This window comes from Siniperca chuatsi, linkage group LG14 (genome assembly GCF_020085105.1).
Source record: "Siniperca chuatsi isolate FFG_IHB_CAS linkage group LG14, ASM2008510v1, whole genome shotgun sequence".
NCBI classification, from domain to species: domain Eukaryota; kingdom Metazoa; phylum Chordata; class Actinopteri; order Centrarchiformes; family Sinipercidae; genus Siniperca; species Siniperca chuatsi.
In genome coordinates, this window is record NC_058055.1 from 24,516,928 (window position 1) to 24,530,245 (window position 13,318).

A 13,318-nucleotide genomic window follows, 5' to 3' on the forward strand; every position below is an offset into this window, starting at 1 on the left:
ACTTAAAGCTCCAAAGTTGTTTGTTGGTTCTTTTTAAATAATTGTCATGGACTTTTGATTTCATGATTTTCATCTTTTTTTTGTATGCCTCTATGCATTTTTGTATTCACTGTGAACTACATTCATACATTCCCCTGAAATAGACTTTGGTCCCTCAGTGTATTATTGACATTCTCATAAAGTCATCAATCAGGATGAGAATTTTTCGGTTCACCTTGTCCCCTCTGCAAAAAATCAGTGCTATCCCAAGTGTGGAAGTGGTGATGGCACTTTGGACACTGAGGGCACTTATCTAAAGAGAGATGTCTAACTGGACAACACAGTGATCATAAACCCTGTTAGATACTGATCCTCACCAGCTCAAAAAGACATCGGCTTTGGCTCAGCTTGTCACTCTTGCAGTACTCTCTGGTTCAACTTCTGACCAGTTTCTATCTCTTAGAGTGTTCTCCAGCTGTGCTTCTTGGAGTGACGGGGCAGCATTGTGTGTGTGGTGGTGGTGGGGGCCCTGCTAGCCATCTTTTTTTAAGAGATGGCTCTATTGCTTCTTCTGTTATAGATAGCACTTTGACATTTTATACAATATCTGCTTTAAAAATAACGATAGATTTATTTGATCTGATACCCTGTGGAAGAAAGGGATACAAGAGAAAATACAATTCTTTCAGGGATCAATAAAGAATCCTGTATAACCATTAATATGCTAATATAATTCTACCCGAATGAATTGTGTTAGAGTTAAAGATAAAGAGCTGATACTGTGTTAATCATTTGACTATGCCTGCATGTACTGTATGAGTAATGAAGTTCTAATTTGTGATGGTGGAGTTTTGAATAAAATCTTGCTGCTCTGTACTTTCCATTATTGAAGGCTTATTCTGAAAAGTTATTTCTGTTTCCAGACTAGTCCTGTGCGTACATCACCCTGCTGAAGGCAGAGTGAAAACCCTCCACCTCACAATATGATGTGAAAATACTGTGAATGCTGCGCATGTAAAGGTTTACAGCTAAAATAAACTAAACACTTGGGTCACTGAGGTTTACAAAGTATATTGCAAGAAGGACACCATAATAATTAAGCTCTTAACATTACATGCCTTGTATGGAATTACTTGCTCATTACTTGGATTAATACGGCTTGCAGCAGATCTCAGTGATTTTGATAGCAGGATTGGGGCCAGGGCTGTAGATGGGAAATTACGGGCCCTATTGTACAGAAAGTGACTGTGGGGCCCCTTTATTCTCTTGAAACACATTGAATTCCCCACACTGATTTATTCATCAATCATGAGACACTTTATACTTTTAGTAAATTTTGTTATGTGTCCTTGTTGTGGACTTTGCTTTTGTTACTGCTGCTCTCTGCCCGCTTTGGGGACAAGGTCCTAGAACTCAATTTCAGCACTGCTCAGGAGTTGATATTACATGCAAGTTCCAGGTACTCTTAGGGGTTGGTCAAGCAGATGTGTCGTCACTTCACGAAAGGGAATGATTACTACAACAACCCACAAAAACAGAAACCATTTTACAAATAATGTTTTACTAAGATGTCCAAGCCCTCATTCGTATTTGGGGAGAGGAGGTCGCTCAGAGGTAGCTGGAGTCAGCAGTTACAAATCAAAAGGTGGACCAGAAGATTTCTCAGTGTCTGGCAAGAACTCACAACCAAACAGTGCCGGGAAAAATATAATACCATGAAACAAGATTATAGAAAAATATAGGATCACAATTTGTGCTGTGGAGTGAACCGGCACCGCCACCTTTGGGGTTAGGGCTTAGTTAGGTGAAGCAGAGATAATTGGTTGGGATTAGGGTAAGTCTGGGGCCATGGGGTTATGGTGAGAAATGCATCATGAACTTGTGCTCAGTTTTGGATGAACTTACATATCACTCAATCATGATGTCCCTGAAATTGTATAAGACCAGTAAATGGAAAATGACCATATATGACAGTTTCATGTGGTCCATTTGGAGCTTCACAGAAAGGATTGCTTTGTTAGGACTGCAGAAAATAAACAATCTCCTTAACATAAAAAAATATTTTCCCTAGTGGGTGAAGAGGTATTAAAACGCACAGGTGGTGATTTTCATGGCTGTGGGGAAAAAGGTTCAGATGAGTCCTCCCTTTCACCCTGTTCTTAACAAGCTAAATATGAACATACAGTATGTGCACACCAAAACAGGTCAAAACAGGTCTGTTGACTTGACTATTAGCAGAGTGAAAGGTTGGTACGACTGTGTTGCTGGTAATGGCTTTGAGGCAAATGCCAGTCACACAAAGTGCTGGAAATCATTTGGCAAAGAATTCCTATTTAAATGAAAGTCAAAACTTTCTAAGTCACATCTTCTCTAACTGTTTGATGAGACAGAAATGGAAAAACGGTCAAAGTCATTCATTTTCTGGGCAGCCAGAAAGAAAGAGATGAAAATTCTGAAGTTTGCATAGGTGTTCTGAAAAAGACTGACCTCAACACAGACGTTTGGGCTTCAGGTCAATAACATATTGAGGAAAGTGAAGAGGTAGCACCACCTCCGCTCTACCTTCACCATCTCTAGTGAGTAGAGATTAATAATTCATAGTGCAGTTTGAAAAAACTTCAAATGGCTACAACATTTGATGTAGAAACACTGCTCAAAAAAGAGGACAACCCCGTGAATCATGAACACATCAAACCTGTAGAGAAAACTATGGCTCAGTCTCATTTTTACTAAATGGAAGTAATGTTGCCAAAGTCAGCCTCACTCACACAGAGCTTGTTTTTCATAAACATACACCACAGACATTCCAGTCCTCTCCAGTCAACCCAATTTCACACATATGGGGGAGTCCAGATTGGTGTCTGAGACAGTGTCAGCTACCATCAGCAGAAAACCTCCAAATGAGGGATTTTTTGGTACGGAATGGTGTCAAATCTCTATAGTAGAACATCAGACACTTATCTATGCCAACACTCAGTGAAGCTGTTCTTCAGAAGCCAATTGCCACATGTCAGCGTTTTATTTTGGCAGTTTCACTCCTAGAAATGGGAGGTCTTACTAGAACTAGAAGAAAAGGCCTGATTAGACACTGAACATAGAAATCCTACTTAATAACTCAAAACTAGGTGTAATAGTACATTAAGCTGTTACGTCTGGATCCCTAGTTAGTATTCAGAAAAGACCCCTTACATACAGGGAGGGTTTCAGTATTGTTGTATATGTCAAGCACCTGCTATTTTGCTTCATGTATGTGCAGCAGCCAGAGTGAATGTAGCAGTGAATACAGATCGGAGGGTGTGGTGATTAATAAATACACTCTTAGCCAGTCACATCACTGGTCTCATCTCCCTGAAGCAGCTGTGCCAGTCACAGTGACGCATGACAACAAGACTCAACAAATGAAGAATCAGCTTCTTCAGGAAATCATGTTGTTGCCTGGATGGTGCAGAGCGGCAAGAAGTGGACACGTAGCCCCACAAATCTGCAGCCAGAGGCAGATGGTGTGGACGTTTAAAAAAAAAAAAAAACAGTTAATTAGTACAATGATGATAGAAATAAATGATAAACATTTGTTTGGTGAAGCCGTTTTATATGATCGCATCAATCCAATGTTAGCTTTAATTTTACAGTTTTTAACTTTGCAATTTGTCACATCATATCTTTGTATTTTATGAATGAATGAAGTTCGAAAGGAGGCTTAAACGCACAAACAGCAGAATACAGTTATAACGGACCCGTCTGATGTGTGTAGAGGTGTGTGTGATTATTTTGTAGCAACCTGGTGTCATTTGCATGTTATTAAATGAAGATAAGCCGCAGGAGATAAACACAGTGGGCGGTTGTGCGTAATGGCACTGCACTCTGACGCAGCATTTCTCAAATCAGAGGCTGTAGATTTATCAACATATCTGTCCTCTTGCAGACAGAATCAATCATAGTCATTTACAGATAAATGCAGACTGATAAACCAGCGTTGCTGCTTTATCCACATTAAATAGTATTTATTATGCCGATTTAATCTATTTGTTGGAAAGTATTTAATTAAAATAGTTTATTAACATTTTAAGCATTATTGTTATTTATGCAGTATTTAGTTTGTTCTTGTTAATAAAATCACCAAAGTGGCAGCTGAGTGACGTTACTATATGTTATTTTGTTACACATACTTACACCAAGACTGAACATTCATGCTCAAATTATCAGGGTGTTTTGTTAAGTGATGCTGTGGCAGAAAGTACAAAGCGTCTACTAAAGCGGGCCCCTTTTGCCGATTGGGTTCATGTGCTGTATAATGTTCCCTGCTTGTAACGGCTTTGTTGATGAGGTCGGAGAGGTCATAATGCAGATGCTTTAGTATGAAAGTAGAGTATGCAATGTGACATCTGTTTTATTATGACCTTTGACCAATGACGAAGAATGTGGACAAATTCTTTAAAGATGAGAAACAATAAAACAGCAGTTGAACTGTTGTTCAGGTTAGGTAGGCTACATCATATTATCCTCGCTTGGGGACTTCATTCGGGTTCCTGCAGTAGTAAAGAAGACGAAAGAAAGAATTAGCTCATTTTGCTGCATCATTATAACATAATAGACTTGAAAAGCATGCCCTCCATCCAAGTTTCCATTGGCCCTGGAAGGATAAATGAGTAATTGTCACAATAAAACAAATGATCGATTTGTTTTTCTTTGGCCAGTAGGGAAACTCACATTAGGACACATCAATGCAGCTCAATGGAAAATGATAATCACAAGAATCCAGTGTTTGTGTTGAAGCCACTGTAGATCTCGGAAGTTGTCCCAGTGACACAGCACTTCTTAAGAAAAAATAAAGATAAATAACGTTAACAAATAACAGTTTGTCCATTTATCACACAACTCTTCTGAAGGTCCCATTTAATGAATTGAGTTTTGTGGGTTATAAGCTAACTTTTTCCTGGTTTCATATTAATGGATCCCTCCCTTTTTAGGAGGGTACATCACCATCGTAACTAACCTGCAAACCAGCCCCAGCAGGCTATATTCAGGCCTAAATGTGTAAAGATCCTCTGCATTCACTGGACCCTGAGGCCGTTTTAAAATAACCACCTTTATTGCAACAATTTCATCTCCAAACCCGATTACCTGTCTCATTCAAAACAAATGAGACAAGTAATAAAAAAGAACTGTGTGTGTGTGGTGGGGGGTATTAACGGATAGTAAGAACTGTTCTGAGACCAGCGCAGCCACTTTGCCTTCTGTGATGATTTATTATATCAAATATATAATGAATGTTTGTAGCATTTGCAGGCCATTTGCTGACTAAAGATGGCCTCTTTAACTAGCAGGTAGCGTGCATTGTTTGATGATAGTTATCAATAATGAATTGAATTTACTACTGCATATTTAGAGTGCTGAAGTTATTTGCTGGATTCACAAGAGTGATTGATGTAGCAGAATGCACCCATAGTCCATCAACCCAGCATGAGCCTGACTCTTTTACAGCCTCAGTGTGAAGACACAGTGTTGTCTCAGTGTCTACTTGGTGATCAATTTATATTTGATATCTGCAATTTAATAGCCTCAGCAGGAGAAACAATGTTAATTTTCTAATGTTTATGTCCTGCTCATTATGTTAATTTGTTTTTTTAAGACAAGGACATGCATTAGTAATCTATTTCTTTCCTAAAGCCCCTTCTATGTGGTGAAATTGTAACCTACTGGTAAAAAAAAAAACGCGCATCTCCAAGTTTGATGATTTCCACATTTTCAGATAAAATAAAGTATTACATGCTGTTCCGCGGTTTAAGAGGATTCTTTTTTCCTCTCTCTCAAAAACCGCTCGATTATCTAAAAAATGTGTCAGCAAGCTCAAAACAAGGCTGTTTTATTAGTTTCTGAAAAGCTGACATTTTGGAGATACAGGGTTTTCAAATGACAGCAGCAATATTATAAAATAATCCGCAAAATAATCCTCTTTCGTGTCTGTTTCTTTCCTTTTTGTATTCCAGTGTTGCACTTTACATTATGATCATATGAATGTTATGCCATTGCAACAACCTCATTTCCCTCACAGTAATAAATACATTAATCATAGCCAGTAAATCATCTAGATTTGCCCATGTTGCATGAAATTGGCTATTTGCTACAAACAGGGCCTTTTTATATGTGAACCTGGTTAAAGCTGCATTGCGAAACCCAAAGCAAGTTGATAACCCTTGGCTGTAAGGACTCAAACATACTGCCGTTGATGGGACTAGCGGATCACATCACTGCTACTTGATAGAAGAAGAAATTTAGAAAGCTTGAAAACATCACGCGGGCAGATGGTGTAGAGTTAAAGTACACGTCTTGGAAAGCATCATAACCAGTGTGTTGTGAGACAGTTTTCAATTCGCACTGAGCGTGACTGGGCCCTCTTCTATAGCTGGAGATGAATCATGTATGAAGCATAAATTATATAAAACATGTCTTCAATAGTCATGTAACATGATGAGAATCAACATGTACAGCAGCACATGGTGGTGTGCTGTGACTTAGAAGCAGGATCAAACTCTCTAGCTCTGGCTGAACTGTATATGCCCCAAACACTGTGTCACCCTCTGTTGGTCACTGTGGTTCAGTTCAGCTCTCTGCAGCATACTCGTGTGATGCTGCTGGGTATAAAACTCATATTTTCCATTAAATGGTTAAAATTCCATACAGATTAATGTCCAAAGGTACACATGCACCTTAATAAATTGGATTGGATTACTCAATAATGCCTGGTGTTGACATTTATAGGTTGCTTTCAAAATAAAAATCACCAGACTATAGAGAATTATCATCAATTTTTTTCTTCTGTTGATCTAATCTTCTTTCACCCATTAATGGATCCCTGAAGAACAAGTTCTTCGAAAAACAGTTCTTTAAATGGAACGGTTCTGGATATAAATGTGTGAGGAATCTTTTTAGAGAGGAAACTCTATGGAAGCTTTGATTTACAATAGTGTACCTATAGATTTATCCTCATGTCCTACTTTATGCTGCTTTTTAGAGACAGGCCCATAGTGTATTAATGAGATATGATTATCTATGCTACACCCCATTAGCCTTTGTGTAGTTGAACAAAGGATAATTCTGTGTCCTCAGGCTGAAAAAATGGTCTTAATCATTTATTTATACAATTTTTAAAGGCCATGTGAAAGTTTGATAAAATCCATTTTTTTAGGACCAACAACCTATCCATCCATTTAATTTTGACATTACTTGTATTACATTTGGAACAGCAAATAAACACCAACCTTTGTTTTATACAACCAAGACCAGACAGGTATCATCTTGATTTGATGGCCCTATGGATGAGTGTGCATCACATAATAAAGGGTTAATCCACAGTTTTTCTGTAAACCTTCTATGATGCCTTCCATTGAAGAAAATGGCCATCCAACTGTTCTGATAATTAAAAATAGCAGATAGCACCTCTGTGTTTTTTGTCTCTATTCGGTTTAATCAAGTCTTAAATAGTGCTACCATTCTTGTATTTAATAGAAGTAAATGGTTTTTAGATTACCAGCATGTACACTTGAATGGATGCAAGACAATGGAAAGAAAGGAGATTGGGCGTGAAAGAATCTCTTATTCAACATGTTCCTAACTTAAAAGGCATCCTCCAATATTCATGAATTTGTCACATCAGACTTGTCATGTGAATTCCAAAAATATGCGGTTTGTTTGTTGTGGTGGAGGGTTTATTTGCTTTCTTTGCATTTCTTCTAGGTCAGACTCTTACTGATGATTAAGTTGGACATGTTGGCTGAGAAAAAGGCTCGGGGTTATCACCCTCTTGCAGAGGGCTTGCTGCCGATGGACCCTGACAAGATGTTGCCTTCCACAGAGGCTGTAAACCCTCCCTTTCTTAGCCATTTAAGGGAGGCTGCCAACATTTCCTATTAAGTCTGTCTGTGTGTATGTGTGTGTGTGTGCTTCTACCGTCTGTGTAAAGCATCGTACTGCACGGAAATGTGGGAGACGTCCATAATGAAAGATGTCGAAATCAGTGGACTCAAGGCTGAAAACAATTAGCATCATTACTTATTAGCAATTTCTGTTCTGTTGTTCTTAAGAGGTTTCTGAGATTGATGCAGATGTGACATTATTTCACAAAAAGCAAAAGACACTCGAAAGAGTTCATCCTAATGCTAACTTCAACCTCAGTTTACTTGAATTTTGTATTCACTAATTTAAAGTTAACCATAAATAACTACAGCAGAAATTGTTTTACATAAATAAAGCTGATTGCATTCAGGTGATCAAAACAGATCACTTTTAGCGTCATGTATGCCAAAACTGGTGGATTCAGTGCCGTGTTTGCTGCTTGTGATAACACTCCACAATTCATGACACAAAGTGGGTGACAGTGGAGCCTACGCAGACTTCCAACAAGACATGAACGGATCATGAGCCCAGCTCCAACATCAAAGCGGGCTGAGCTTCCCAGGCCTGCTGTGAAGGTGGCAATAGACTAAAAACACATTTTCACCGTCTGAGAGACACATTTGCATGTCATTACACGGAGATAACTGCACGGCCCAATCAGAAATGATTCTTAAAAACTGGGTTTTTTCCAGCACCCTGTGTGAGGTGAAGTATGGTCAGCCACCATCAGCAGCAGCAGCAAGGCACACAGCAGCCCTGCACAGGGTTTAGAAACAGTCACCTCTTATTGTCTGCCTTTCTGGTATTTCCAATGAGGCTCAGAGACCAAGATCCACACAGGAAGTAATGAACAAGATCTGCAAGAAAAACAGACCTCATACAACACATTTCTGAATATGTTGCCTGTGGGGGCCAGCAAGCAGCATAATCTGTGGGGTGACCTAACCCGACCACGATTGCTGTTGTTGGGTCACATCTTCTCAGAGGGCCAACTAACTTGCAGGTGAGTTGTGGTCGAAACACAACCTCACACTCATCACAGCAGGTGTCAGTCAGTGGCCAAAAGCTATGTTCTTAAGCTCTGACTTTTGTTTCCTGCGCACCATGGCAGGAGCCAAACAGACTCCCACACACTCACGCAATCGTTTGCCATGCTAGCTGGATTGCTCTGAAACGCCCTCAGATTGAGCGACCCTGGAAGGATCTCAGGATGTGATGGCATGAGATGTCAACACTGTTGTTATTGTGCATACAATAAACTCAAATAAATAATGACTGAACCGTGTCCTCAAAGTTATGATTTCAGGCTTTATAGGACAGAACAAGATGATAATTTTGTGTTTGGGTAAGAAAAGTTGAATTTTTCATTGGGCGCTTGTGTTCACATAACTTGTATGATTTTTTGATGTGTTGTATAGTTGCTGCCTGAAAGTCCACATTGGAGTTTCAGCACAAAGAGACCTTCAATAAAAGCAAAGCAAACACAAAGGCTTGAAAAATACATCTATGATTTCTTTTGTGTCGATCTTTTATGATTTTTTAATCTTTGAGAGCATATACAGCTTTCACATACCTTGAAACTATAATTATCAAGAAACCCTTCCCAAAGGCTATCGTGCCTTCCCCTCAATTCTCTAGGCTTTCATTGGCCAAGGTTGAGACAAGACATGCTTACAAAGGCACACCTTGAGCCTCAATAAAACTTTAAACTGCTGTCTTTCCCACTGTGATGAATAATGGTTTTGTTATCCTTGGTTGCAAAACCATCCAGATAGATTTATTTAAAGAACCACCACGACACTGGTAGCTGCACTCAGTCTGCACAGCCAGCCCTTCTAATAAAAAAGGAAATACATGCTGGAATTATGCGAGTTGAGCAGTGGGAGAACACATTGCTTTGGTGAGCGCTCGCCAAATGCTCCATAGCAGCTACTGATTACACAGCATTTAAAGCTGTGAATAATGTTGGTTTGGATAGAAAGGCTGCTGGCACAGCACATCGACCTGGCTAAGAGGTGTCAACGTGTGTCAGTGAATGCAGCTTGTTTTGATGCTGCCTCTTTGTTGGCGACCCCTCTCTAGGTTTGAGTATTTCCCCAAGAAACAAATTGATTGTTTTCCCAAAGTGCAACATCGCTGTGTCAAAGCTGCAGAAAAGATCTAATTGTATTCTACTGAGAATTCCTTCCACACCATCTATATTTGGTCCTAAAGGTTTAAAAATTACTTTATGATAGAGCCTCTTGCTACAAGCTATAGAGGCCACAAAAGCTGACTTTGTGTAGTTAGGATTATAGGCTACTTCAGATCACGAAATTGTCCTCTTAAGTCATCCTCAAAGTTCTCCAAATCCTGTCCGGTTGTCTGCCTAAATTGAAAACAGGATATAGTACGAAGAATTTACGATACATGGCATGTACAGTTTGAATTCTCTGCATGACTGGTCTGTTGTGGAGGCTACACTACCGAAATGCTAATGCATATTTGGGGAAGGCACTCACAAACATTGCTGTGTCTTGTACGTCCATTGTTATATTAAAAACAGGAAACAGGAAGCAGATTCCTCTACTACTTCCTGTTGGCAGTTAGTGGTCAACCCAAAATGTGTATTCCACCACCTACTGGGCAGGAGTATGTTCAGATCTCTGCTGTTTGCAACAAAATAGCATCCTTGCTGGTGTCTCCTGGTCCACTGTAACTAGAGCCTAAAGTTACTCAGTGCTGCTCATCCCCCCTTTCCTCCATGAGAAATATTTTACACTCATCTTAGTAAGAGCATTTTGCCAGAATTACAAAAAGTGGTAACTAGCTATGTAAATAGTTTGGGTTTATTTGCTCATGTTCATGATTTCTGCTGCTAATAAGACCTTTTTCACAGCAGACATTTAAACTTGTCATAGCAGGAAAAGCACACATGTGACTAATAACATTAATGATGACTCTACTCTGTGAATTGTCCCAGTTGCCATTCCAGTCAACCAGCATGCACAATACCAGGACCCTGGCTCACCTAAATGGAATGCAGCGATGTTTATTAACTTTAATAATTACATCTGTGCTTTTCCTTCTGTGACATGTCAAAATGACTGTTGTGCCCAGGTTTGAAGATATATGTCTCTGAGATTTCTGCCCCTGACTGGAATTTTGTTTGCGGTGCTCACAGCATTGCAATAACAACATCAATTTCCAGAAACAGTGTCCTGTGATCTGGTCAATCCACATGCACTCGCAGTAAATAGTTGTTTTTTTTAAATTGGAACTAATTTATACTAGTAGAAATAGCTCCTATGAAAACTGTTCACAGTGAGGTCTGTATTATCTAGAGTAATGGGGACAATGTTTCTTGAAAGAAATTATTATGCTAAATTGTTAAGTCTGGTGATAGCCAAATTTTTTCTTATTTTCAACAAATCCCATGAAAAGACCTAAACCAACAATGAAGCATTGTTTGTGGTCCTTCATTTCCATGAACACGGCAACAAATGTGTATTAATCCGCAGCTGAAAGTAGTACCCAACAAATGCACTATTTATTTACTTTTGTTTGAGTGACGCTTGTGAAAAACTACAGTGCCCAGCTGTCTAAGGAAATCATTTAGCCTTATTTAAAATGAAAGTATATTTTTGTTTTGAAAGATTTATGTCTTCAGTAGGAACCAATGGGCTTGGGGCTGAGTGCCACAAACAGGTCAAGGAAGTTGAAAAGCATGGAGAGACGGGCTAACACACTAACCCTAACCCTAACAGAAATGTAGAATATCGCCATCCATACCCTTTTTCCATTCTGTGAGAACCACAAACAAAACTCCATTCACCTCTATTGTATCGAGGTGGAGGCAGAAATGTTAAGAGATATTTTGCATCTCAAAACACATTACCATTAGACATCATCAATGGGACTGTGATCTTCATTGTACTCAAGAAGTCGAAGAAGTGTTGAAAGTGTACTTTTTTGGCGTATCAACTTTCCCTCAACTCTTCTGTCTACTTCTATTTCAGGTAGTGATTTCTTATCTCTCCAGAGAAAGAGCTTTATCTTATAAGGATATATTTATATATGGAGAGAGAAATGCGAACAGCACAGCTAGAGCAAGTGTTTTACCAGCCACAAAGAGTTGCAGCCCTTACCAAAAATGCTACAAATCTTGTCTCAACGTTGCATTCTGGTCTATGGAGGCAGCTGTCTGTGTGAAGCTGTTATCTCTGCCTCTCCTATGATGGATTTCTTCCTGTATGATTGCTGAACGCCCGTGAAAATGGTAAGTCTAGAAAGAAACCTCTCTCTTTGATTTGGAGGGACTGACACAGTAACCTGACATTTACTGTTGATGTTTTATATAGTTAAAGATATTTCTGCTGTCAGGCTTCATTGTAGCTGCTCTGGAAACATCTTGACATGAGATCACAGTCTCCATGACTGGCCTGTTATCCACAGGAATAAAATAAAAACATTACAAAACATAAAAATGGGACCAGAAATGTAAGCTACATCACCACCAGCTGCTTTGGGTGTTTTGTTTCCCTTTTGGTTTCAGCATTTCATGTATAAAATGTATAGAATGTTTAACTGTTATTAAATTTGTCTGATTACTGAAAAAAACTCTCAACTTCAGCTCATTCATAATACTGCTGCTAGTGTCCTAACAAAGACCAAGATAATGGAACACATCACATCAGTTCTCAGGTCTCTTCACTGGCTCCCAGTGTGTCAGAGAATATAGTGTAAAGTACTGCTGCTTGTCTATAAATCTCTTAGGAGCAAAATACGTCTCTGACTGTATTTTACCATATGAACCCTCTCGGCCTGTCAGGTTCATCAGGTCATCAGGCCTGTTCCCAGAGCGCAAACTAAACATGGAGAAGAATTTCGTGACTGTGCACCACTGAGCTGGAACAAATTTCCAAAGGATATTATACTAACTTTGACCGCCTTCAAATCCAGGTTAAACACATGTATGTTCTGCACTGCCTGTGACTAAACTTTAAATACTCATCATGAAAGATCTTCCCTTCCTATCCTGTATTAATGTCTTTATTCTTAATGTTTCAGTTTCCTTTAAAAAAGTGTCTCTTCTTTTCTAAATTTGCATTTTAAAATAAATATTTACTATTTATGTGGTCATACGTTTTTAATGGATTCTGAAAGCACTTTGTATTGCCTTTGTATATGAAATGTGCTATACAAATAAACTTGCTTTGCCTCGCCTTAAGCCCAGGCATTCAAGAACTGTATCTATGAACTTTGTCTTACATACAGGTTTTCTCAAGCACTGAGGCTTGTCCTAAGCGGTTTGATGTGAATACTGGTTTGGAGGAGCCCAACTGCAGAAGTGACCCTTTATTACAGGTTAGATAAGGCATAAATGGCTGGCAGGCTCACCGAGGGCCTGCAGATTGATTCACTCGGAGTCACCCCTGCCCACCACATTGAAACAAATTACCATTGA

At 39.2% G+C, this 13,318-nt stretch overlaps 1 long non-coding RNA gene across 2 annotated transcripts; it reads right to left on the minus strand.

The window, feature by feature from the left end:
• Nucleotides 1-3,569: 3,569 nt before the first annotated feature.
• LOC122888450 lies at nt 3,570-10,398 on the minus strand. Of its 2 annotated transcripts, XR_006380703.1 has the most exons (4): nt 10,374-10,394; nt 7,239-7,289; nt 4,687-4,793; nt 3,570-4,505 (listed from the first exon to the last, which is right to left on the minus strand). It is a non-coding gene; the product is annotated as an uncharacterized LOC122888450 (long non-coding RNA). The 2 variants fall into 2 exon arrangements; XR_006380702.1 differs by lacking the exon at nt 7,239-7,289 and having other exon boundaries at nt 10,374-10,398.
• Nucleotides 10,399-13,318: the final 2,920 nt, after the last annotated feature.